Source organism: Dasypus novemcinctus, chromosome 15 (assembly GCF_030445035.2).
Source record: "Dasypus novemcinctus isolate mDasNov1 chromosome 15, mDasNov1.1.hap2, whole genome shotgun sequence".
In the NCBI taxonomy this organism is placed as follows: domain Eukaryota; kingdom Metazoa; phylum Chordata; class Mammalia; order Cingulata; family Dasypodidae; genus Dasypus; species Dasypus novemcinctus.
Genome location: NC_080687.1, coordinates 35,254,605 through 35,281,800, shown reverse-complemented (window position 1 = coordinate 35,281,800; position 27,196 = coordinate 35,254,605). Strand labels below are relative to the sequence as shown.

Here is a 27,196-nt window from a genome sequence, read left to right as displayed (position 1 = left end):
AAAGAAAGAAAATCGCAGGATTAGTAATGGATGGAGCACGATTCAGACCTCTATTTCTGAAGCTGTTTGCTGAACCACTAAAGTTCAGCCATCTCTAGCCTGGACACCTTTGGAAAGGAGGCTTCTTTTTCCAACCAGAAAAAATACTAATTTCAGCTGCCCATAAATTAGGGGATTGGTTAAATAAATTATGGTATAGTTGTACCACAGTAATCATCTAGCTCTTAAAAAATATATAGTTACCATGAATAAGAGTGACTTGGTTGGGTGCAATTCCCCTATTATAAGTTGGCACAAAATATTTTTTAAAGCAGCTATTTTAAGGTACTTGAGAGCAAAGAAAATCAGGCAGAAACTGGAGGGAAATCTACCCATGAGAGACAAATTATCAGATAAGATTTGCCAGTTTGTGGCTTTTTGCCTGCAGGCACTCCAAAATGCACATGGCTTCAGTGGTAAAAACCACAGCCTTCTTGTCTTGAGGTGTTAAAGGGCAGATTAGAGCCAGGCAAAGCATCCAGAAATTAAGGAGGGAAATTTCAGAAAAAAGGAAGCCACAGAGGAGATGAATCCCAAAATCTGCCATGAAATGGCACAGATCTTAGCTGACCACTGAAGTATGTATGTGCAGCGAAGATCCCAAGGGGCCTGTTGAAAAAAATGGCAGCTGGAAACCAAAAGTACTGAGCAAAGATCTGCCTATAACAGGGCAGACAGAGTTAGAAAAGCACTAGACATGAAAAAAAAGGGGTGTGGGGGGGTGGAGAAGGTATGACTCATTCTCAAGGGGAAAAAAAGCACTTAATGGAAGCCAAATGAGGTGACCCAGATGTTAAAATTAACTGACAAAGACTTCAAAGCATCTATTAAAAATATTATATTCAAGAACTTAATGGAAAATATATGCATGATGAATAAACAAATAAGGAATCTTGTATAGAAAAAGAGCTGAAAAGTACATTCACCAAATTGAAAAATTTAAAGGATGTATTTAATAGCAGATTGCAGACTTCAGGAGAGTCAGTGAATCAGAGATACATCAATAGTCATTATGCAATTTGAAGTACAGAGAGAAAATCTACTGAAGATACATGAACAGAGCCCCTGAAACTTGTGGGATGAACAGGTATATTTGGAGTTTAAGAAAGAATAGAGAGAATGGGACAGAAAAAATATTTGAAGAATATCCAAAAACCTCCCAAATTTGATGAAAGTTATCAATTTATAGATCACTCAGCAACACCAAGGAAGAGAAGTTAAACACATACTCAAACACGTACACACATACACACCTCTAGGCACCAGAGAGCCAATTACTGAAATGAAAAAATATGGAGAAAATCTAGAGAACAGCCAGCAAAAAATGATACATTACATGCAAGGGAATGTTTGACAACAAACTTCTCATCAGAAACAATGTAGAGTACAAGATAGATTGGCATCTCTAAAGTGCTGAAAGAAAGAAAGAGTCATCAACTCAGCATTCTATGTCCAGCAAAACTAACCTTTAAAAATTCAAAATAGAGATCTTTTCAGATCAACAAAAACTATTTGTTTCAAGAAGAAACCTGCACTTCAAGAAACACTGAAAGAAGTTCTTTAGGCTGAAAGAAAATAACACCAGATGATAGTTTGGATCCACAAGAAGAAATGAAGATCACTGAAAATGAGGAAGAGAAGAATGTGTTGAGGTGAATATGTAACTATAGATATATATAAATAACTTCTGCGTGCTTTAGATACATTAACTCATTTAATTCTCACAACAATCAAATGGAATGGGTGCTAACATTAACCTCATTTTACAAATATGAAAATTGGTGCAGGGAAGTGAATGTGGCTCAAGCAACTGGGCTCCCATCCGCCATATGGGAGGCCCTGGATTCGATTCCTAGGACCTGCTGGTGAAAGTAATTAGCCTGCGCCATGGAGAGCTAATAGCCCACACCATGGAGAGCAGAGAGCTGGTGCAGCAAGATGGCACAACAAAGGGAGACAAACAGATGCAGAAGAATGTGCAGCAAATGGACACAGCAGACAGCAAGTTTAAGCAGCAAGGGGGGGCAATAAATTAAATAAAAAACAAATCTTTAAAAAAAACATCAAAAACTGATATATAGGAAAGAGGATTTGGCCCAATGGATAGGGCATCTGCCTACACATGGGAGGTCCAGAGTTCAAACCCAGGACCTCCTGACCCATGAGATGAGCTGGCCCACGCGCAATGCTGATGTGCACAAGGAGTGCCCTGCCATGCAGGGGTGTCCCCTGCTTAGGGGAGCCCCATATGCAAGGAGTGCGCTCCATAAGGAGAGCCGCCCAGCACCAAAAATGTGCAGCCTGCCCAGGAATGGCACCACAGACATGGAGAGCTGATGCAGCAAGATGATGCAACAACAACAAAAAACGAGACATAGATTCCAGGTGCTGCTGACACAAGCGGACACAGAAGAACACACAGCAAATAGACACAGAGAGCAGACAACTGGGGATGGGGCAGGAAGGGGAGAGAAATAAATTGAAAAAAAAAACTGATGCATAGAGTAACTGGCCCAGTGTCACATGCTAGTAGGTGGCAGAAGTAGGATTGAAACCCAGCATTCTTACTTAGAGACCATCTACCACTATGCCAAATTGCACCTCAAGATTATTATTTCATGTGCAAAGCAACGTTTAATATAGTATCCCATGTATGTAAATAAAAATACATTTAGAGATAATTTTTTTTCAGGGAGTTTACATAAAAAACCTTTAACAGTGGTTATATTTGGGGAAAGATTCGGGACTTGGAGTATGGATAGGGATACTAAGATTTCACTTTGTGTTTTTCTGGATCATTTGAATGCTTTCTCATGTGCATGTATCACTTTTTGAAAAACTAAAAGGGAGTGCATGTGGCTCAAGCAGTTGAGCTCCTGCTTCCCACATGTGAGGTTCCTGGTTCAGTTTCCAGTGCCTCCTAAAGGCAAAACAAATAAATGACAAGCAAACAGATAAGGGAACCAACTGAGGGGAGCCGATGTGGCTCAGTGGATGAGCGCCAGTTTCCCATATATGAGATCCCAGGTTCAATCCCTGGCCCCAGAACCTCAAAAAAAAAAAAAAAAAACCGAAAACCTAAATGCCAATGTTGTGGACTATTTGGGGAAAAACAGAGATACTTGGTATGAGTTGAGAAAACAATATTCTGTGTTTGCCTTATAAGGAATATGACATAAATGAAGAAGGTGTCGACTGGGAATCAAGAGCATAGGTTTCTTCTAGGATTCTAGGTTTCTTCCCTACATTGTCAATAAGACACTGTGCCCTTTGACAAAGATTGTGAAAAAGTTAGTACCACAGACCAAGTGTTCTCTGGCCTCTGACACTTTTCTCTCTTCCCTTCATCTTCTCCATCCCCAGACTTGCCTGCTGGCTCAGGGGCCCAGCCTCTTGTGTTGCCCTTGGACAACTCCAGGGAAGCACCTCTTGCTCTCAAATTATCTCAGCACTCTGATTCCCACACATGGTCTGACTTAAGGCTTGCACAGATACAAGGGACTGATTCTAGAGTGCCAGGGCTGGTTCTGTTCCTGGGTTCTTCATCTCAGGGGACAATACTATCACTTGCTTCATCATTCAAGCCAAGAGCTTGAGAGTCCTCTTTAGTTGACCTTTGTAACAATCCCCAAATACACTCAGTCACCAGGCCATGCCAGTTGATCTAAACATTTCTCAGATCCACCTTTTCTCTCTATCATCATTTCCAGTAATCCACCCTGCCTCACCCAGGGTGGAATTGATACTTCCCCGTTGTTCACAGGATGAGGTCCACATTCTTTAGCACATTTTTTTAGCCCAGCCCCTATCTCATGTCCAGCCTTCTCTCCCACAGTTTAGGTTCCATCATACCATTGCAGGAGCTTCTTCCCATGTTTTCATTCCTCCTGGCTCTCCACACCATTCTCTATTCCTGTATTCCCTCCTTGACTCCTTCACACAGCAAATTATTCTCACCTCCAGAAATACCTTGTTCTTAGCAGATTATGTGTTCCCTCCCGGGCTGGACCCAGTGGCCCTTCTCTGTCCTCCCATAACTCTTGTAATGCTTCTCTTCTGCCTTTGAGAGAGAACATACGGATTGGTGAAAGAGGTCAGAGTCCTGAGGCGTTTGGTTTCAATTCTGTTCCTTTAATTTACTGGTTAGTTGAGCTCAGACAAGTTATTTAATCTCCCCAGCCTCAGTTTCCTTATCTGTATACAATGACAATACTATAACTTGCTTTCCCAAGGCAAAAGGATTGAAAATTATATAAGTAAAGTGATTGTTAACATGTGTGTATTATAGCTGCTAGTCTTATATAACACTTTTGACTTCGTATTGGATTTACCTGATTAAATGTCCGGTCTCCCACTAGAGTATAGATTCTTTGAGGCCAATTGGGCTCCCATCTACCATATGAGAGGCCCCAGGTTCAATTCCCAGGGCCTCCTGGTGAAGGTAAGCTGGCCTGCGCTGTGGAGAGCTGGAGGCCCACGCCACAGAGAGCTAGCACAGCAAGAAGACAAAAGAAAGGGAGACAAGCAGGCACAAAAGAATGTGCAGTGAATGGACAGAGCAGATAGCTACCGTAAGCAGCAAGTAGGGGAAGATACTTTTTTTTTAATCTTAAAAAAAAGTTATTGAAGTGAACTTTTTTTTCCTTCTTTATTTTTTTTTTAAATGTTGCATTATAAAAATATGAGGTCCCCATATACCCCCCACCCCCCTCACCCCACTCCTCCCACATCAACAACCTCTTTCATCATCGTGGCACATTCATTGCATTTGGTGAATACATTTTGGAGCACTGCTGCACCACATGGATAGTGGTTTACATTGAAGTAAACTCTTGAAGATACATTTGAATTTTAAGTGAGTTGGCTTTTAACTAAAGGAGTGATTATCATTAATTCTGATTGTGAGATTTCTCATGATGTGAATTTCAGAACTTTGCATATTTTCAACAGGAATTCCTCAGGTTATATCTTCTGAGTAACAGTTTAATCTCCCCAAGCAAAACACTAGATTTACCTTTGCCGAACATTTTGAGATATCTTTATCTCTTCTCCATTGCTCACCTTTACTGAAGATCATTAAATGTGTAGATAAATAGGATTATTAATTTATACCCAGGTCGTAAATTCTTGTTGAGAAAATACTGGTTGAGTGATCTGCAGAAAAGATCACCTGTTAGCTCTTATGTTTGAGAACAGAGGTAGGACCTGGTGGGTCTGCTTGAACCTCATTTCATGCAGTGGCAGCAAATGCCTGGGCTGGCTGGGCCTTCACCCCATTCCATGCAAGGCAATTCTGAACAGAGTGAGCTGCTCCCTTGGACTTTGGAGTCCTGCTGCCTGCACCCCACCACTCAGCCCTTCCCTCCCACGAGGGTTATTTGAGTAGCACTGCATCTCTCCCTGCTTATGGACAGAGATTGACTTTAAGGGGCAAAGTTTGAAAGAAGAGGTTTTATGTGTGGTAGCAGGAATGATTGGCTTTGTTATGCACAGTGAGCTTCGGATCTTATTTTCTTGTTCAGATAAAATGATGATTCTACTGGGGGTGCCCATGGTGAACAGGAAGAACAAGTGGTTCTGGACCCTCTCTGTGCCCTAACGTGTACCACAGTCGGAATATGGAATACTGACAAGACAGATACTGAGTCCTGGGTGCAGCCTGATTTTAAACCTTTTAGTTTTGCAAGTGCCAGTGTGTGCCAGTGTGGTGGAGACTGCCGAAGTTGCCGTATGTTCACCCGAACATGGAAGTGTGAAGATTGAATGGAAGAATTCCCATTAAGCTACTTTTCTCTCTGCATTCAGAATCCTCCATGCTAACCCATCTTTGGAGGTAGATTAAGCAGTATTATCACTGCCTTAAGCCATCTCTGCCTAACTTGGTCTCTTCACAGGCTCTGTACTTCCTATCTTGGCCACAGAATAAAAAAGTAGCCACAGAATATTATACATAAAAACCATTAAATTTGGAGTGGATGTGGCTCAAGCGATTGGGCTCCTGTCTACCATGTAGGGGATCCAGAGTTCGATTCCTGGGGCCTCCTGGTTAAGGCAAGCTGGCCCAAGCAGAGAGCTGGTTCATGTGGAGAGCTGGCCCGCACAGGAGTGCTGGCTTGTGCGGAATGCTGGCCTATGCGGAATGCTGGCACAGCAAGATGACATAACAAAAAGAGGCACAGAGGAGAGACAATAAAAGATGCAGCAGACCAGGGAGCTGAGGTGGCGCAAGAGATTGAGCACCTCTCTCCCACTCTGGAAGGTCCCAGGATCGGTTCCTGGTGCCACCTAAAGAGAAGACAAGCAGACACAGAAGAACATACAGCGAATGGACACAGAGAGCAGACAGAAAGCACAAACAATGGGGGTGGGGGTGGGAGCAGAGGTGGTAAATAAATCTCAAAAAAAAAAAAGCATTAAATTCCTACACAGTATGTATGAATGCTGTGTCCATGATCATATATATTCATATTTCTGATAAACTTTGGAGGACAATTTTCAGCATATAGATATATTAATTTGCAAACAAAGAAGGTAATTACAGATCATTCTTATTTACAGGTTAAAGCGCGCCATCTCAACAATGCTATTAAATTGCACCTTCTACTTTATCTGTTTGAAAAGTAATTGTCATTGCATTTCGTTAAGGCTTTTTTTTTTTTTTTTAATTTCTCTCCCCTCCCCACCCTCCCCAGTTGTCTGCTCTCTGTGTCCATTCACTGTGTGTTCTTCTGCGACTGCCTCTATCCTTATCAGCGGCACTGGGAATCCATGTTTCTTTTTGTTGCATCATCTTACTGTGTCAGCTCTCCGTGTGTGCAGTGCCATTCTTGGGCAGGCTGCACTTTCTTTCACACTGGGCGGCTCTCCTTATGGGGCGCACTCCTTGCGCGTGGGGCTCCCCTACGCGGGGGACACCCCTGCGTGGCAGGGCACTCCTTGTGCGCATCAGCACTGTGCCTGAGCCAGCTCCACACGGGTCAAGGAGGCCCGGGGTTTGAACCATGGACCTCCCATGTGGTAGGCGGACACCCTATTCATTGGGCGAAGTCTGCTTCCCCTTTAAGGCTTTTTAATCACTCATTGGGGCCTCTCTTTTTTCCAAATTATTGAGAATTTTTAATATTTAATTGCACATGTCTTATACACATAATTTATATGTTCCATATTCACTTTGCAAAATCATTTGAAAAAGATACTTGTAAATCATCTACAATATTTAGACTTTGTGCTAGATAATGAGATTTCACAGTGATCATGAAGAATATCTGCCTTCATGGAGCCAACAGTTTAGCAATGGAATATTAAGAAAGAAGAAAATCTGTAGGCACAAATGCATGTACATTTATTGAGAGCTTGCTGTGTTCCAGGTACTATGCTAACACTTTCAACATTATTTCACTTATTACTCACAACAACCATGTGAGATAAATTTTATTCATTTTCACCATTTTACCAGTGTGGAAACTAAAGCACAAAGGTATTAAGTTACCTGCCCAATGTTACTTAGTTGGCAAGTGGTGGAGCCAGAATCTGTACCCATGTAATATTACTCTGTAGGTTCCCTCAGTGACAGTGGAGTCCTGTGCTTTTGGCATTACATCAGTTAACCCTCCTTATTTGCTAGGCCAGGAAACCAAGGGAGAAGAGCAGGGAGTAACTTCCCCAGTATCAAACTAAGAGGCCGAGCTGGGATTTCAACCACAGAACTCACTCAAAAGCTGGGACTCTTTTAACAAAGCTATGCTGGCCAAGAGTCCTTATCATCTTAGGTTACATTTTAGATAATAAACAATTGAAATTTTAAAAGTCATCCGCTTTTAAGACCCTGATGAGAACAATGGTAAAAGCCATTTAGACAACCAGCGATCTACCAATCTTCACACATCTCATGAACAGGGTGATCTTACAATTTGTCACCCAAATCTGGACGACTTTGACAGTGAAAGGGGTGCTACTGACATTTACACAGAGGCATGAGGATGAACCTGGACTGTCCAGGTGAGCCACCGCCTGTAGTCACTTTGTATACATGCATTGTGTTATATGGTGCCCACAGTGTTGTTAGTTGTAAGTTCTGTTACCTTTGGAATATAAGCCTCTAAACAAGCAGGAATTACTATATATATGTTAATCAGACTTTGTTTCATAAATATTGGTAACCATAACAATACATACTTGGCCAAATCCTGTCCTAGAACATAAGCATTGAGTCATTCTTAAAGGAGTGCTCTACTGGTTTAGCCATCATTTAAGCGCATTTATATATGTAACAAATCAAAGCCAAAAACAAAACTAAAATTTCATTCTTTTTGCCTGTACAAGGTGACTATATTTTTAGAACTACAAATTAGCATGCGTAGTCTGTGATTTTAGTACATTTATGTGCTAAAATGTATTATGTACATTATTCATATAAATGTATGGATAATAGGACAGAGGATTTGACATTGGAATTATATGGAAAATTTCCAGGCATATGATTGCTGTGTACATGGTTGAAAATTTATATTCTCTATGTTGGGCAGACTTCAATTAAACAGAATGATTTGCTTTTTTTTTTAAAGATTTATTCTATTTCTTTCTCCACCCCTCCCCCTCATTATTTGAGCTTTCTGTGTCTATTCATTGTGTGCTGGTCTTCCTTTCAGGAAGCACCTATGTGGGAGGGAGGGGCTTAATTGCTTGAGCCACCTACACTCCTTGCTTTGTTGTGTCTCATGTTTTTCTCCTTGTGTCTCTTGTTGAGTCATCTTATTGCATCAGCTTGCTGTCTTGCTTGTCATCTTTAGGAGGCATGGGGAACTGAAACTGGGACCTTTCATGTGGTAGGTAGGAACTCAGTTGCTTGAGCCACATCCACTTCCCATGATTTGCTTTTAATCCATTTTGATTTTATAGAAGTAAGCTTTTTATGTTATTGTTTTGTTTTGTTTTTTACTTATTTCTACATATTATTTTTTATTTTTTTTCTTTTTAGAAGCTTTGAAATTTGTTAATTGATTTTTAAAATTTTATTTTGAAATCATTCAAGTTTATAGGACAGTTGCAAAGATAATGCAAAATCCACACAGACAACTCCAACACGTACCTCACCCAGATACCCAATCCACCAACTTTTAACGTTTTGCAGCATTTGCCATATTATTCTACCTCTTCATCTTCATATCCGTCTATACATATCTGTCTCTATCTATTTATCTATCTATCTATCTATCTATCATCATATCATCTATTTTCTAAACATTTGAGAGTAGGTTGTCTACCTCATACTCTTTGAACACAATACTTCTATGTACATTTTCTGAGAACAAGGATATTCACCTGTGTAACCACTTGTAAGTACAGTTTTCAAGATTAAGAAATTTAGCATTGATATAGAGCTTACAGTATATATTTCCATTTTTAAACACATCCTGATGATATCCTTCTGGGCCTTTTCTCCTCTATTATTAGATCCATTCTGGGATCATGTATTGCATTTAATTGTCATTGTGTCTTTAGTTGCCTTTTTAAAAAGAAATTGTGGAAACAAATATACAACATAAACTTACCCATCTCAGTCACTCCCAGGCATTCCATTAAATAGAACTGATCACATTCACAATGTTTCAGTGCCCTCACTGCCACCTGTTACCACAACTTCTCCATCACCCCAAACAGAAACCATGTACCCATTCCCATTTGCATTAACTCCCCGTTCCTTTTTCCCTATCCTCCTGCCCCTGTACTGTAGTTTCTACCTCTGTGAGTTTACATACTCTAGCTATATCATATAAGTGGAATCATATAATAACTGTCCCTTTGTGTCTGACTTATTTCACTCAACACGATGGATATTTTGGTTGCTTCTGCCTTTTGGCTATTGCGGGTAATGCTGCAGTGAACATTGATGTACAAATATCTATCCAAGTTCTTGCTTTCAGATATATACCTAGAAGTGGGAATGCCACATCATAAAATAATTCTGTACTTTCTGAGGAACTTCAGAACTGTTTTCCTTAGCAGCTGCACCATTTTACATACCTACCAACAGTGTACTAAGATTCCTATTTCTCCACATCCTTGACAGCGTTTTTTTTTTTTATTTTTAAAAATAATAGGCATTCTAATGGATGTGAGGTGGTATCTCATTGTTTATTTTTATTATTAATTTGTTTATTGTACTTCATTTACAAAGAAAACAGTGCATCCCGTAGAAAGAATAAAAATGTATTCAGGGTTGTATTTTTAACTGACAGCAAATAGAAATCCTTATGGAGATCACGGCAATTTGACAGTGTTAAGATTAAGCTCAGTAAATGTTCATGGGGGTGCTTGGAAGATCAAGTTCTATAACTATGTCTTTCCACATCTTCTACATCATCTGGCTCCTTAAACGCTAGGGAAAAAGCCCTTTGTAGAGTGATGAAACATTTCCAAAATGAGTTATAGCTTCTTTCTCTTATGAAAATTTCCTTTCATTCTTGTCAATTGCTTACTAAAATAGGGAGCCTTCTGGGTTTTTTGGTTATTTCACCGTAACATCATCACAAGCATTCCCATAATTCTTCAATCATTTTTTCCAGTGTAGAAGATAATTCAGTTCTGTCTTCTATTACTCTAGCTGTAGATACAGATGAAAATCCAAGGTGGATATGAATTGCTGAAGGATTTCCCTGTCACTGTTTAATACAGTCTATTTTCTTTATACTTGACATGTGCATAGACAGCCTGTCTTAAAATTATTTCTACAGGAACACCACTGATTTCAAGAGTACTCACTTAAGGCTCTGATAAATGGCTGGCCAAAGTTACTCAGGGTAATGAGTTTATGAGTTAAATGGATTGCATAATGGCACCACTTTTTCCTTTGCCATTGTTGGTAGAGATACAAGAGAAACACAATTCCAGTCTCATATATTGAAAATTTGTTACCTAACAGTTTCATCAGGAGCTTTGCTATAGAACCTCAAGTTTTACCTCCTTGGCTTTCTGTAAATTGAAAGAGTCCTGCAGTCATTTCTGGAAAATGCTGTAATACCCAAGGCCTACATGGTCCATGCTGAACAAGCAACTGTAACTCCAATCCTGCCCCATTTTTGTGGTTTTAATTTGCATTTCCCTAATGGCTAATGATGTTGATTATCTTTTCATGTGCTTTTTAGCCATTTGTATGTCTTCTTTGATGAACTGTCTATTCAGGTTATTTCTTTGTCCATTTTTTTAATTGAGTTGTCTTTTTGTTGGTGAGTTGTAGGTGTTTTTAATATATTTTGGATATTAAACCCTTATCAGATATATAGTTTCCCGATATTTTCTCCCATTTTATTAGGTTTCTTTTTCACCTTGATAATGCCCTTAGATGCACAAAAGTTTTTAAATTTTGATAAAGTCCAATTTATGTATTTTTTTCTTCTGTTGCTTGTGCTTTTGGTGTGAAGTCTAAGAATTCATTGCCTAATACAAGGTCCTGATGAAATTTCCCTATGTTTTCTTTTTTTTTTTTTTGACCAAATGGGCTAAAAGCTTATCTAGAATATGTTTTCTTTTAGGAGTTTTATAGTTTTAACCCTTATATTTAGGTCATTGAACCATTTGTTAATTTATTTTTGGTGGTTTTTTAATCACGAAAGTTGATACGAAAATCATTGATCAACTTAAAACAATTATTTTATTTATTTTACTCAAAGACTATTTTATAGGCTGAACAATTGCATACCTAACTATTTAATAGATTTGGTCATCTCATTATAGGTTTTTAAAATCATTTACCTTGTAGCCTAATATATTTCACAATGGTTTTTGTATGTTACTGTATCATCTAAGATTTCACTAGCTTCACTGTGTAATACTGAACTGGTCTGTTCTTCTGGGCATATTAGATTATACTGGATACAGAAGTTTTACTTGATTAAATAATTAAGGCTTCGATTGGGCCATGTCAGTGGGATGTTGAGTCCCCACCCCCTTGGTGGGAGAGACCTCACAGAAAAACCGCTCTGCAGAGAAGGGAGGTTGGAGTTTAATACTGGAGCCCTGGGAAGTAAATACACAGAGAAGCAGATACATGAGAAGTCTCTGTTAAACACTGCAGAGTCCCTGGGAGAGAGACAAGAGTTATCCCAGCCTACAGCTGGTATTGGAAGAAGCTGGGACTAATGTGCCTTAAGAGGAAACCTGGGGAAGCAGATTTGCCTCTACAGATAGAGCATCTGCCTACCACATGGGAGGTCCAGGATTCAAACCCAGGGCCTCCTGACCCATGTGGTGAGCTGGCCCATGCACAGTGCTGATGCATGCAAGAAGTGCTGTGCCACGCAGGGGTGTCCCCGTGTAGGGGAGCCCCATGCACAAGGAGTGCACCCCGTAAGGAGAGCTGCCCAGTACGAAAGAAAGTGCAGCCTGCCCAGGAGTGGCACCACACACACGGAGAGCTGACGCAGCAAGATGACACAAGAAAAAGAGACAGATTCCCGGTGCTGCTGACAAGAATATAAGTGGACACAGAAGAGCATGCAGCAAATGGACACAGAAAGCAGACAACTCGGGGCGGGGGGGGGGGGAGAGAAGGGGGGAGAAATAAATAAAAAATTAAAAATAAAAGGAAGCCTGAACCTTTGCAGGCATTGGCAGCCATCTTGCTCCAACAGGTGGCAACAGACTTTGGTGAGGGAAGTAACTATAAGCTCCTATCCCAAATAAATACCCTTTATAAAAGCCAACAGATTTCTGGTATTTTGCATTAGCATCCCTTTGGCTGACTAATACAGTTAACCTTTTGAGTTTTATTTAAATCCTTTTTTAATTGTTTTAAACAGTTTGAATTATTACTAAGGCTAGTAGAAAATATAAGTATAAAAATATGTTTTTTCACAAAGTTCTTTTGAGTAATTGATAGATGTGAAAAACATTTAGCAGGTTTCCTCCTATTCCATCCTCTATTAAGCTGCTGCTTCTGAAGAAATATTCCTACCAGAACATGCTGCAACATGTCAGAAGCACTGAGAAATTACAGGTGCAACATAATCTAAAAGGAAAAATTGAGTGTGGGTTTGAAGTTGACAAGTGATGAAAGTAGCCCCGAAGTTGTCAATTAGAAAATGAAGGCCTGGAACTGATAACTTAATGGGCAGCACTCCCTGCTATTTTTTCTTAAAATCTGTAGGATTTTTACTGCTCTGGAAATAAGTATGCACATACCAATATGTAGACATATGCACATAAACAAACATGCATATGTATATGAGTATATGGATGGAGGTAAAAAAAAAAAAAAAAAAAAAAAACTTAGGCTAATAGTATTTCCTAAATAGTTCCTTCTATGGGAGGACTTACCCAAAAATGCAATGGCTAATTTTACTTCATTTCACATTTTTGGTTTTTTCTAACAAAGAATCTTTATTCACTGGTTTTATGAACCACATCAACAAATGGCAAGTATTTTTTTTTGCAAGTATTTAAAAATGTAATTTTTTTCTATTGAGTTTTCTTGAAAATCCTCGCATTCATTCTTGCTACAGTATTTTCTCCAATTACCAATTCAAGCCTAGCGTCACACATTGTTTGTGGTTGGTACAACCTCATTGACATTGTATGTTTTTTGCTGATTTTTAAATGAGCAATTAATCATTTTTAACTTATAGGTAAACCTAAATGGAAGGTGGATGAAGGGGGAGACCCAAATTACATTTTGGTTATTGACACTGTATTCATCTTCCCATTATCTATTTTTTATTTTTATTTCTTTTTCTTAGCCATACAGGCTGTTGAACCCAGGACCTTGTACATGGGAAGCAAGCACTCAAACCACTGAGCTACATCTGCTCCACTTCCCGTTATCTATTATTCTACAAAAAATCATGTTATTTCTTGAAAATAATCTTACAAACCAGGAAGGAGAGAAAGAACAGAAATAAAAAGACAAAGATAACTCAGTGGAGTAAGATGTTTCAGAGATTTGTGCATTTTTCTTTTTGAAAAAAGGACAAAAATGGCAAGTCAAATTATAAACTTTTTTAAATTTAATTTGAAAATGATGCTCCCAGCCTGTTTTTTTTTTAAATTAGAGCAGTTGTAGGTTTAGAGGAAAATCCTGCAAAAAGTACTGAGTTCCCATATACCCCCCTCACATGCACAGTTTTCTCTATTAGGAATATTTTACATTAGGTTTGGTTCTTTTGTTACTTTTTTTTTTTTTTTAAATTTAATTCCACCCCCTCCCCTGGTTGTCTGTTCTCTGTGTCTGTTTGCTGCGTCTTGTTTCTTTGTCCGCTTCTTTTGTCGTCAGCTGCACTGGAAGTGTGGGCGGCGCCATTCCTGGGTAGGCTGCACTCTCTTTCGCGCTGGGCGGCTCTCCTTACGGGTGCACTCCTTGCGTGTGGGCTCCCCTATGCAGGGGACACCCCTGCGTTTCAGGGCACTCCTTGCGCGCATCAGCACTGCGCATGGGCCAGCTCCACACGGGTCAAGGAGGCCTGGGGTTTGAACCGCGGACCTCCCATGTGGCAGACGGACGCCCTAACCACTGGGCCAAGTCCGTTTCCCCTTTTGTTACTATTGATAAAACAATATTATTATAATTAGCTATTAACCTGAGCCTGCTTGTATCAGTCTGTTGGCTTTTAGAAAGGGTATTTATTTGGGGTAAAAGCTTTCAGTTATAAGGCCCTAAAGAGTCCAACTCAAGTCTGTTTTCTCACCAAAGTCAGATGCCACGTGTTGAAGCAGAATGGCAGGTGATCTTTTCCTGGTCTCTCCAACCTACTTCCTCTTAAGGCTCTGTTCTCTTCGGCTGCAAACTATGGGGCACATGGATCAGCTCTCTCCGGAGTCCCAGGATCAAACATAACAAAGCTCTCTCCTCTTCTAGATCTCTGGAGGTCTCTCTCTTCCTGTCTTCTTCTGCGTGTCTTCTTGAGTGAGTGTCCGTTTTTATAGCCCACCAAGGGGGTGGGGACTTAAACTGAGTTACACCCTAATGACGTGGTCGAATCAAAGCCCTAATTGTAACATAATTTAATCAGTGACATCTCAGCCAAATCAAAGGGTATCACGGCCAGAGGAACAGACCAAATTATGTTTACAAACATCATCTCTCTTTTTTGGAATTCATAAATATTCTCAAGCTGCCACACCATTGTTTAAATTAGGATTTACTCCTGGTTTTGTACAGTTCTATTTTTTTTTAATAACCTATATATTAATACAATGTAAAGTTTATCCTTTTTTCAAATATATAATTCAGTGGTGTTAATTACATTCACAAAGTTGTGCCTCTGTCACCATCATCCGTTGCCAGAATTTTTCCATCATCCTAAACAAACTCCGTATCAATTAAACATTAACTCTCCATTCCCCTCTCCCACCCAGCCCCTGGTAACCTATATTCTAGTTTCTGACTTTATGAATTTGCACGTTCTATTTATTTAATATAAGTGAAGTCATACTGTATTTGTCCTTTTGTTGTCTGGTTTATTCACTCAACATGATGTCTTCAAAGTTCATGTTATAGCATGCATCAGAACTCTTTTGTTTTACAGCTGAATGATATTCCATTGTATGTATATTCCACATGTTTATCCATTCATCTGTTTATGGTCACTTGGGTTGCGTCCATCTTTTGACAACTGTGAATAATGCTGCTATGAATATTGATGTGCAAATATCTGTTTGGGGCTCTACTTTTAATTCTTTTGGGTTTATAGCTAAAAGTGGGATTGCTGGTTCGTATGGCAATTCTATGCTTAACTCTCTGAGAAACTGCCAAACTATTTTCCATAGCAGCTATACCATTTTACCTCCCCACAAAAAATGTACAAACAGTTCTTATATCTACATAGTTGTTCTTTATCTGTCCCTGGAGTCACCAGAGTCAATCCTTTCCCAGAATCTTTGACTTTTCTAAAGAGAAAATGCAATAGGTCTATGTCAGGAGGCTGGAAGGTTTTGCATACTCTGATTCCATCCTGCTTCCAGAGGCAAATTCTAGTGGATAGGAATGATTTGTTTTTACTTCCAGCCATAGTTTACAGCACTGCACTGGCGATAAAAGCCCAAGTTTTGATTGAAACACATACCCATGTATTCTGAATAAACAGAAACATTAAACAATTTTCCAGTTCTGCAGGCTTTTCATCATCATGATTTGCAGTCTCTGCCTTTATCTATTATCTATAATTATCTGTATCCTCATGCTTTCTGTCAATACCTCCATCCAAGATAGGGGACTGAAACCACAAGGTAAAAAACAGGAGAAAGGAACTGCATAAACGGGGAGAAGCCCAGACCAAGGGATGCAGGTAATTCCCCAACATTTGCAGGAAATTATCTCACTTTAATATGTTTATTCATAATTAAGATTTAGGCATGCAGTATCAGAAGCCAGGGGAACCCATATCAGTAGCCACCACTTGCTGCCCTTTGCTCCTCATTTGGGATCGTTCAGGTCAATAGTACTTTAGACTGTGGGTCCCAACTCATCAGTGGTTATGAAATTTAATTGATTGTGTCATGATAAGAATTTTGAAACGTGAACTAAACAGAATAGAATGATTCTCTTCTATCAAATAATAGAATAGAAACTATTCTGTTCAGAGTGCTTAAGTTTTGTCTTATGAGGTTTTTGCTTGTGTGTGTGTTTATGGGCTCTTGATATAAAATGTATTTCTTGCTGTGGGTTCAGTAAAAATTTTGAAAAATGCTGCCATAGGGGATTTCTGACCCAAGGAGATGGCTTTATTTAGCTATGACCAGGGTACCTCTTCCTGCTGTCAAGGGGTTTCCTAGTTAAAACTTAGAATTTACTTTCCCTGGAAATTGTTACAAATAGTGATTGGGTGTAGTTAAGTTAGCACTCTGGTACATCACATGAGTCAAATGGCTCTGAGATCTATCCTGAGTGCCTAACCATCATTTGTAACATTTTTTTCACCAGAAAAATTCACTTTCAGTTCCAAAAAGCCATTTATTGGTGCCTTTTTTTGAGCAGGACCATGTCATAACTTAGGCATTGCTTTTATTCATTTTCCATACTTAACAGTAACAACAATTTGTGCCTTAAATGGTTTGCTGTGTTCTTTTTCCCTTTAATTTTTGACGAGGAGTGATGTGTTGTAAGAGCTCAAAGTGAGAATTGCTGAAAGACAGTGCTTTTAAGGAGGAAGACTTGGGTAAATCCCAATGTCAGAATGTTTGTGGAATCGACCAAGCACTGGGCCCCTAACAGAGGCAGTGATTTATAATTGATCTAATCAGGTTCCTGTCACCATTGAAACAATGTGGTCATGTAGGTCTTAAATAAGGAGCTCTTCATAAAGGCAAGCTCACACGAGATCTGCTTGTCGTTCTTTCAGTAGACATTTACTGAGCCCGTTTTGTGCCAGACACTCTTCTGAGCCCTGGGAGACAGCTGTAAGCAAGGCGGGCAGCTGCCTGCCCATGAACTTTTGTTCTAGTGAGAGTGCTGTTTGACCATTTGGCATAAAATTGATCCAGCCCTCCAAAGTAAAAACTGGGCCTCACTCTGCCATACAAAGTAGAGCAAGGTGTCAAGTGTTTGAAAGACTTGCAAGGGAGATTGGGAGTTCCTTCTTGAGTAATGCTATAGATTATTAAAAAATTTTTAAAGTTTTAGTAAGATTTTGAGAGAGCCCCATCTCAACAAAACAGTAGTTTGGATACCAGTTTGTTCATAGACAGCAAAGAGGACAATGGCAGTGTACATCAACTCAACATTTATTGATCCCATTTCAGGAAAACCTTAAGGAAGCAGCCCACCCCTACCTATAACTTCCTAATTTCATAATATCAAAATCCTTATAAAATCTATCCATGCCACACTAACAACCCCCAGTACACACTTGCATACTATGAAGAACTTAATTCAGTATATTTTCCTGGGATTTATGAAAACAGAATGTGTGAAGGGACTGTATGCTGATTCTCTTGGGACTAATTAAACAGATTCAAAGAAAGAAAGCAGAGAAGATTTAGGATAGTTAAGATATAAAAATGTAATTTTCGGGATAACAGCCGTCAATTTTTCTACTTGAGTGTTTTTCCGAAGGGCATAGGGCAAGAAGCATCTTACGTCCTCTCAAAGCTGAGACACATTTCAACATAGAGATATTAGAAGCAAATTTGGTGCCCAAGACAGGTGCCAGATTTTAATTACAGTTGGCATTTCTGAGCATGCTTTTGGCAGTGGTGGCCATCTTGTTGGAAAAGCCATAGATTTTGACACTAGCAGTATGGGTGCCCAGTTGAAAACTATTGAAAATAATTTCCCTATTTTCATCGTGTTGATTATGAGAGAAAACTTCAGTGGTTAATATTTAAACAAGATATTCTATGTTCAGAGGAAACAGTTGTTCATTGGAATTGTCTTGGTGGCTTAGTTTGTTAGCTCTGGGGGGTAATAATTTCTATCTTAGAGCCTTTTAAAAACCCAGTTAAAACAATAAAATAGGATGTTTCATTACAAGAAATGAAGTTGGCATGCACCAGGTTTTCCATTAAGTTCCAGGTCACAGACAAATAAAGAAAGTATGTTAGGGGGAAAAAATCCTTTTTAAAAATAATTAGGGAGCTGTCTGTTTTGTTCACCAGATGGAAAATCCGTAGTTGTGGGTGGTCTGTGTTGGAGAGGGCATCTCAGAATTGGCAGGACTGCCTTTAACTTTTCAAGTCCTGGGACGAAAATCTGAACGCCATTGACTATTCAGGAGGCTCCGAATATATGCCAGTCCTCCGAGACTCTGCTTTCCTGAATTTTACCAATTTTCTAAAATAGTGCATAGGTAAAATAATTATGGAATGCCAAAACAAATAGTTCATTGTTCGTTTGAATTCTGACAACATGCCTGTCAGTCTTTGCTTTCTGTGGTGACTACACTCACTGTCAGTACATTATGGTGATAATCTGATTAGTGGAACTGTCTGTGCAACTATTTAGAAGCCCCTTTTTATGACACTAATGCATTCGAGAGCAGATAGGAAGGCCAAATGTGCCTAAAGCTTAAGAAATCTTCATAACTTTATTTATTGAATAAGGATAGTATCCTGTCATCTGTGTTTAGGGTCTTTTAAAAACTTGCTTGGATATTCTCATACAATTTAATATACTATTCTTATTGCTTTCTTGGATTGATTATAGAAAGCTATTTAGCTTCATTAGTAGTCACGTATGTTCTTTACATGCATCAATCAAAGTGGTTTTTCAGCCCAGTCTTATGTGTTACACTCCTTTATATCCCCAAATCAGTCTTTTGAATCAATGTTCTTAAATTTGAACATAAAGAATGTATATATGTTTATTCTATATCATTAATAAATTTAACTCCCACATTCCCCCACCCCCAAAAAGTGAATGATTATAGAAGAGTTAAATTAATAAAATCATCTTGATTGTCTAAATGCATAAACTTTCAAACTGAATGAAAAAAAAGACCTGGAATGTAAATCATTTTTCTCGGACAGCAAATGTGTTTGGCTTTGGATATATTATGATATTCTGCCTATGTGTAGTAAAAATGGCAATGATTTATTAGTTCCATATCCCCCCAGCACAGATGCTGCACAGTCTGTCCCTTTTCTGGGCACTAAACAGTGGGTTTTAAAAACACAATTTCACTCAAGTTTTCCACTTGCGTTCTGTGTTGTACTATTAATAGCAACCCTTTGTTGTTCATGCCAGCTCACTTCTAGCATAAGACAATGATGCGTGGGGACCAATTTTAACTAAAATACTAATTGGTATCTAATTTTCAGATGATAGCCCAGTTGCAGTTTTATGGGGAACATAAGTACCCTTAAATATTACATCATGAAGGTAAAAAAGTTGAACCACTCCAACAGTTAAGTAGACTTAAATGAGATGCATTAAATGTATCTTCACAGTGTCATTGTTTCTTTGACAAATCGTACTTATTTGCTGTTAAAAGGGGATAAAGGGCAGGGAAATTTTGAAACCGTTATGAAGGACGTCGATGTTAAATGTTTTTGATTCTTAATGATAAAACGTTTTCAAGGAGGGAAGTAATGTAGGACACGGTTAGAAACCTTGGTGTTGGTCCACTCCTACCCTTGTAGCCCAGGAAGACAGAAACTGAATTGCTAACTTATTTGAGGCTTAGGTTGAGTCTTGATTCAGTCAAAGAGAAATGTACTCTCCTGAGGAGTAGGGGGAGGTGATCTTTTGTGTCAAGGGTGCTGTTCTAGTCACTGCAGTACTCAAGACCACTGACTCAGAAGCCACATCTCCATGTTCTGTGACTCCTCTCGGCTGAAATCCTCGGGGTTATCCTTGATCCCATCAGACCCTTTTGATTCTTCATACCTCCAACCCAGCTCCTGGCCATCCCTCCCCTCACCTCCCTTCTCTGCTGTCCTGGCCCATCTGGTCTCCTCTTTCCTGGTCTCTCCTCCCTCCCACTCATCTTCCAGGAGAAGCTTTCTCAAGGTGTTCTACTCTCTAAAAGCTTCAATAGCTTCTAGCACTGAAGCACGAAGACCTTACGTGGCCATGCAATGTCCTGTACATTGTGACCCCAAATTACATTTCCACAATCATCTCAACTCCCACCCCATGTACCCAGCGCCACAGTCATATTAAAATTCTTAAAGTTATGAGACACCCCGTGCTTTTTCCTGTCTCCTTGCCTGCTCCTGCTGTTCCTTCTGCCTTGTAGTGCCTCATTCTCCATTATCCACCTGGTGAAATCCTGCTGAGCAAAATCACCTCCTCTGGTGACATCTTACCAATCCTACCACAACTACCTCCACATATACCCAGGCTAACAGAAACCATTCCTCTGCATTCCTTTTTTTTTTTTTAAAGATTTATTTTTACTTATGTTCCCCCCTTCACCGCCCCCCCAGTTGTCTGCTCTCTGTGTCCATTCGCTGTGTGTTCCTCTGTGACCGCTTCCATCTTTATCAGCGGCACTGGGAATCTGTGTCTCTTTTTTTTGTTGCATCATCTTGTTGTGTCAGCTCTTTGTGTGTGTGGCGCCACTCCTGGGCAGGCTGCACTTTCTTTTGCGCTGGGTGGCTCTCCTTACAGGGCACACTCCTTGTGCGTGGGGCTCCCCCACACAGGGGACACCCCTGTGTGGCACGGCACTCCTTGTGCGCTTCAGCACTGAGCATGGGCCACCTCCACACAGGTCAAGGATGCCCGGGGTTTGAACCATGGACCTCCCATGTGGTAGGCGGACGCCCTATCCACTGGGCCAAGTCCACTTCCCTCTCTGCATTCCTATAGCTTTCTCCATGTGTGATTAGTGCTCTTTACACCCTTTGTCTCCTATATTAGTTTAAATCTCCCAGAGGGTAGGGCTGTTTCTTATCCTGTTTGGAAAGCCCACTGCCTGCCTTGGTGCCTAGCACATGGCAGGGATTGAGTACATATTGTTTAAATGGAATGGATTTCTGGAATGGTGCTTTGCATCTGTTAAGATTCTTGGCTGTAGACACCTGCGCACTGATGTTCATAGCGTCATTATTCATTATTGCCAAAAGATGGAAACAACCCAAGTGTCCATCAACTGAGGAATAGATAACCAACTGTGGTATATACATATGATGGAATATTATGCAGTGGTAAGAAGAAATGAAGTCATGAAGCATATGACAGCATGGATGAACCTGGAGGATATTATGTTGAGTGAAGCAAGCCAGACACAAACGGGCAAATACTGTATGACTGTGTCATTATGAACTAAATATATTGTGTAAACTCATGGAGTTAGTAACTAGAATGTGGGTCACCAGAAAATAGAATGTAATTGGAGAATGGAAGGCTTATGGGGTTAACCTGTGTGGAATTGGTAAAAAGGTCGTTTGTTAATCTTTGAAATGAATAAAAAAGGTGAAAGCCCAATTTAGTGTTTTTGTAACTAGCAGTGCTATTACATGTGTGTGGCGGTAGTTGAAAGGGAAAGTCTAACGTCATGTATATTATGAGAAGGAAAACTAAAAAATGTAACATGGGACTGTATAGCATAGTAAAACCTCATGTGGGATATGAATATGGGTAATATTGCATGTATAAGACTTTTTCTTTGAAACTGGACAAATGCTATGTTTGTCAATGTTACAAGATGTTAATATCAGGCAAAAAAAAAACACAAACATTACACTAAGTGAAAGAAACCAGTCACAAAGTACTACATATTGTATGAATCCACTTATATAAAATATAAGTATAAATCAATTTCTAAAGATGGAATTAAAAGAAAAGACTTTTTCTTTGAACAAACATAAGTTAATGTTACAAGATGTTAATATTGGGCCAAATAAAAAACCATTATGCTAAGTGAAGGAAACCAGAAATGAAGTACTACATATTGTATGATTCCATTTATATAAAAAGTAATTATAAATTTATTTATAAAGATGTAATTAGATTAGTGATTATGTAGGGCTGGGGAAGGATAGAGGGATTGAGAGGAGACTGCTAAGGCATATGGAGTTTTGCTTTTAAGAGTAATGAAATTGTTCTAAAATTTTTCGTGGTGAATGCACAACACTGTGATTATACTAAAAGCCATTGATTGTATACTTTGCATAGAGTATACAATATGTGAATATATCTCAATAAAACTGCTTAAAATTTTTTAAAGACATGGAAAAAAGATTCTTGGTTGTTAAGTAACAGATAGCAATTCTGGTTCACTTGGGCAAAAGCAGGATTTATTGGAAAGCAGTGGGTACACTCAGAATCAGTGCAAAGTCAGCTTTAGGCGTCTTGGTATCAGCACCACTCCTTGACTTCATTTCAGGTCAGCCAACAGAGTAAATATGCTCCAAGCACATTCAGTCTTTAACTCTGCCAAAGATGCAAACTCCAGGGAGGGAGTGCCTGATTGGCCTGACTGTCTGCCCTTTGCCTATGAGAGAACTGGGCAACTTGGTGATCCCAGCAGATGGGTTGGTGGGATGAGGCAATTTCTCGAGAGGTGAATGGATCTTGGGGTAGTCAGTAACTGGTAAGTGTTCACCACATGACTGGATCTTAGTTTCTAGCCCTCTCACAAACTAGATAGCTTCTCTGGTGTCACTTGCTATGGATTCTGAGAAAGGATTTCTGCTCAAAAGGTAACTGAGTCCTCCCTGCTTATACCATGCAGTGTGCCATGTCCTCTTTCACTTCTGCGCTTCTGGAGGAAGCCACTCAGAGACCTCCAGGCAAGAAGAATAGTCAGGTTTTTGTTGTTATTGTTATTGTTTTTAATCTACTCATTTATTAATAATTCCCCCCCCTCCATTGTTTGTGCTCACTGTCTACTTTCTGTGTCCATTTGTTGTGTGTTCTCAGTGTCTTCTCTTTAGGAGGCACCAGGAACTGAACCGGGGACCTCCCATGTGGGAGAGAGGTGCTTAATTGCTTGAGCCACCTCAGCTCCCTGGTTTGTTGTATCTCTCATTGCCTTTCCTTTTTGTGTCTTTTTGATGTGTCATCTTGTTGATGACACAACACCTGCCCATCGCACCAGCTCACTGTCTTGCTCGTCTTCTCCAGGAGGCATCGGAAACCGAACCTGAGACCTCCTGTGTGGTAGGCAAGAGCTTAATTGCTTGAGCCACATCCACTTTCCAGGTTCTTGACTGGGTCCTAGAAGCAAGAATAATCCTGAAGATTATTTCCCACACACAAAAAAAATCAAATTTGCCTTTTGCCATATGAAAAGGGCCACGCTGCCCTTTTCATATGAGTGATAGAAAGGTGGGAGGAATCACAACTAAAATATTTAAACACGTATGGTGGAATAGGGATGACATTGGGAGAGGTGGAGTTACATGAGCAAAATCATGGGAGGCAGAAGAGTACAGTGTTTTGGGAAAAGGCAAATAAGTCAATTTGGAGGGCAAAAGATTTTTAGAGGGGCTTGGTGGGCAATAAGATTGGAAAATTGCATTTGACCAGATTGTGGAGAGCCTTGACTTCTAGGGTAAGGATTTTAGACATTACTTTGTAGGCTGCCAGAAATGTTTCAGAGTGTGAGAATCATGATGGTGCTTTTTAATGGTGGTCTTTTTAAAAGAGCAAGATTAGGTAACGGGCCACGACTAAAGGATCTCTGTGATGAGGCTGATAACTTGGTGGTGAAGTTGACTTTCTGAAAAAAAAATCCTGTTTTAGGAGGGAGTGCCTGGGAGGCCTGGGTTCTGGATTCACCTTTATTCACCAACTCTTTATCTCCTGGCTAGTTTTTATTAACCTTCCCCTTATACTTTGGAATTCCACAAGAGTCCAGATCTCCTAACCAGCCAACAGTATACTTTGGGTTTTTATTTGTTCCTTCTCCTGCTCAAATTTAGAACAACTCAGATGATAATAATGAGTGTTTATTTTATGCTAAGACACAATGGGATAGGTGATCATTTAATTCAGACTCATCCAATTACTTGTAGTTAAGATACAGGTTTGGGTGTTGTGATCAAGAAGACCCCAAAATACTGTGACTTAATGAAGATGATTTATCTTTCTCACATGAATATGGGTAGGGGTGCAGGGCTGATATTAATGCTCAGCGAGGACCCAGGTTCCCCTTGCTGCTCTGCCATCCTCAACACAAGGCACCCATCTTATCCTCCAAGGTGCTGCTCCAGCCCCTCCACTCCCCCCGCCTCCCCCCGTCACACGGGAATGGGAGGACATGCAGCTTCCTTTTATGGGCATACAATACTTCTGTTTACATCATTCAGCTCACATCCCATTGACCAGATCGTTGTCCAAGAACAAGAGAGGCTTGGAAATGTGTTGAGCTGGGCATCCACAAATCTCTCGCCGGGCCCATTCTAAAGGGTAGATGTTGCCAACGGCAGCATGTGCCCCTAGACTCAGGTGTAGCTGGGGGGCGGGATGGGGTGTGAGGCGTGGAACTTGGATATGTAGGCTCATGTGGGACTGAGCTGGGGGTGCGAAAAGGAGGGGCTGGCTGGGGCCTAAGGGCTCCACTGTAGGGGTTCCCCAATCTTCTGGTTCCAGGTCTTCTCTTTCCCTCTGTATTATGCTGCTTCCATGTCACTGTATTCCTATTCATTCTTAATGTCTCCAAAGCAATCACATCAAATATTTATCCCTTGATTGTTGTGTGCAGAGCAATGGTTGAAAATGAAAGTGGGCCAAGCACACAGCCTCCAACCTCAAAGCCAGTAATGAACCAGATGAAGAGACAGGTCATGATTTCGAATTGAATAGTATTTTAACAAAATTAAAATGTCCAAGCTTCCTCATTGCCAGGCCTAACAGGTAAAGCCAGAATGTAGGAAACTGGTCTTAATAATAATGACAAAATAATAGTACCGATATGTTAATCCTACGAGGACAGACGTAGTGGTTAATATCACAGACAACTCACTGCCATGTGTGTCCCCGACTCTGCACTCGGGGCTTTATCCACTTTCATGCCTCAGAACAGTTTTCTTAGCTCAGGGCTGGTGTCAGCCCCATTTGCCAGTTAAAAACACTTGGCGAAGACCACTGCACTTGTCAGTGAGAAGCTTAGCCCTGGGGACCTAGGTCTGCCTGCCCACACCTCTGTGTTCTTAAGCCTTCCACTATGCACACACACCCTGTTCCGAGTGGGTAGGGGTTGCAAGCCGCGCTCTGGAGTCAGTGCAGTGCATGCAGCTGCCGGGGCAATGCACACGGCGCCACCCCCACCTCCGCCTTCCTGCCAGCTGATGAATACGTATTGAGCCCCACGCCTTGCTTGGCTCTGAGCTGTGTCCTTCATGTGTACATCAACTCATGCTCCTCTGATGCCAGCCCTGGGAGACGGGTTAGGATGTCTGTTCCGTATCTGAGGTGCGTGAGAGCCAGGCAGTCAAGAGCTTGCTGGGACCACCCTGATGGGTGGCAGACCCGGCCGTCTGGCCCAGACCTTTTCCAAAGCCCATTCTTCCCGCGCAGTGGCCGGTCTCCCGTGGGAACCTCCCTCTGCATCTGGCCTAAGAACCCCGGGAGTTACTGCCGAGCGCTCAGGGTGGCATTTTTTGTGACTGTCAGCATAATGGATGCTCTCTTCAGATGTTTACACACCAAGGGTGTGTCTCACAATGAAGACAGGAGGCGGCCCGGGCGGCCCTCCTCCCTCCCAGGACGTAGTGCACGCGCGAGGTGGCTCAGGGACGGCTGCGGGGGCAGCGCCAGGAGGTGGGCTTGGCCATGCGGGGGAAGGGCGCTCCTCCTCAGCAGATGGCACGCTCCGGGAGTTTACAGCCCAAGTAGGTATGCGAAGTATGGGAAATTCTGTCTGCCTCGCTTCTGGTGCCAGTTTTCAGTCCGTGGCGCAGCTCTCCCTGGATACCCTTGAGTCAGACAGAGGGGATGGCGTCAGATGACAAAAACGAACCCCACTTAAGTCACGGCGGAGTTTACGGCCACACGGATGATCTCACTGCGTTTTCGTCAGCCTCCCTCAGGCACACGAGGCAGGCATTATATCCCGTTTCGTAGATGGGCAGTCTGATTCTCTTGACTTGCCCAAGGTCACCTCACTGGGCAGTACTAAATAAAGGTTCCCTCTAACCTGCATTCCTGAAGGCTGACCCCATTAGTGCCCAAACACATTCTTTATCTGTTTAAATGCTTTAAGTGTCCCCATTTTAATACAGAGGGAAACATACTTCCATGGAGGCACGTGGGTTGCATTTAAGTCCCACCGTGTTAGCCGGTGGCCTTGGCAAACCACTGCACTCTCCTCTTTTCCTCCTCTGTGGAATGGGGATAATAATAGCACCTGCCTCTTAGAGCTTCTGTGAGGAGTCAGCGAGATTGGATATTTAAGGCCTTAGAACATGCGTGGACGGAGAAAGTGCAAGGTAACTGCTATTATTGTTAAAGTGAAGGAGGAGGGGAGACTGAGGCAGGGACTCTTAGGGAAGTCCCTCTCTTTTATGAGTCGCTGGTGTGCTGGCGCTGCCTTCCCCAGCGCTCTGTGGCTCTGCAGGTGTGTGTGGTGTGAGACTCACTGCCAGCGCGCACTCCCACGGAAGACGGAAGCACCTAGGTGCGCGCGCGCACTCCTCCCTGAGCCGTCCACACTGCCTCACTGAGGGCTCCTCGGAGCAGGAGGGAACAGCAAAGTGAGTCCAGTCAGGATGTGGACACCTGGATTCTGGTCTCTGGGAGGCTGCTGTCTAGCTGGATCACCTGGGGAGGGGCCCCGGC

General features: G+C 41.1%; 1 protein-coding gene and 1 pseudogene across 3 annotated transcripts in view; both read left to right on the top strand.

The window, feature by feature from the left end:
• CLYBL (citramalyl-CoA lyase) overlaps positions 1-27,196 on the top strand; it is a 267,593-nt gene that overhangs the window by 49,991 nt on the left and 190,406 nt on the right. The gene's annotated exons all lie outside the window — the stretch shown is intronic.
• Positions 26,083-27,196, top strand: part of LOC139436580 (selenoprotein S pseudogene) — a 77,623-nt pseudogene continuing 76,509 nt past the window's right edge.